Source organism: Buteo buteo, unplaced genomic scaffold (genome assembly GCF_964188355.1).
Source record: "Buteo buteo unplaced genomic scaffold, bButBut1.hap1.1 HAP1_SCAFFOLD_150, whole genome shotgun sequence".
Classification (NCBI taxonomy): domain Eukaryota; kingdom Metazoa; phylum Chordata; class Aves; order Accipitriformes; family Accipitridae; genus Buteo; species Buteo buteo.
In genome coordinates this window covers 167501-168483 of record NW_027439314.1, presented here as the reverse complement: position 1 = coordinate 168483, position 983 = coordinate 167501, and positions in this window count along the sequence as shown.

Here is a 983-nt window from a genome sequence, read left to right as displayed (position 1 = left end):
GTCTGGCTTTCGGCACCGCCCCGCACGCGCGAGGGGGCCAGGACCGCTTCGCCACAGGCGAGCGGCCCCTCCGGAGGATGGCCCACCGCCCGCCCGCCCACCCCCCTCCGCACGCGCGGAGGGGGCACGGCGCAGCACGACGGAGAAGCCGCGCCTCTGCTGACCGTACGAGCACACACAGAGAAAGGGGGGGGGGAAAGGAACGGAAAACTCCGAGCGGCGAGGCTGGGGAGCCCGCGCTCCCGACCGGCCTGGGAAATGCCTTGCTCGCATCGGAGGCGGCCCAGGCGCACGGGCTCGGCCCGGCCTCTGGGCAGAGGCAGCGATGCACCCGACCGCGCGCGGCCTGCCCACCACGCTCCGGACGACACGGCTGCTGCTGCTGCGGGGCAGCAGCGGGGAGCCCCACCGGCCCCGCGCACGCCTCCGTGCCGGCTGCGCCGCGCTACGACAGCCAGCTCCCCCGGGCTCGTCCCGACGGCAACTCCGCGGCCACGCCAGCGGCTCCAAGAGGCGGCAACCGCCAGAGCCGGCGACGCACCGCCCGCGGCCTGCCGGACGGCACCCGCTGCCGCACCAGAGCGGCTGCCCTCCCGGAACCACCGCCACCGCTTCTCGCCTCGGCCCCTTCCACGGGCACGCCCCAGGTGGAAGGCGGACGGCGCTAAGCCGGGGACAGCGCCCGCTCTCCCCGTTTCCACGCGGAGACCGCGCGTGGGGTGCCCCCGCCCGCCCCCGCCCACCTGCCCGGCGCGGCCGGGAAGCGCGACGGGGAAGCGGCGGGCAGGGCCCGGGACGGGACAGCCGCGGCCGGCACCGGGCGCCCTCCGGCCGACCGACAGGCCGAGCGGCGCCGCCGCCGCTCAGCCGGGGTGCCGCCCTTGCCAGCAGCCAGTGGCGGGAGACCGCCGAGCGCTCGCCAGGGCGAGGGGGGGAACGGAGCGCAGCGCGGCGCAGCGCTGCGACGGAGTCGCGGCGGCCCG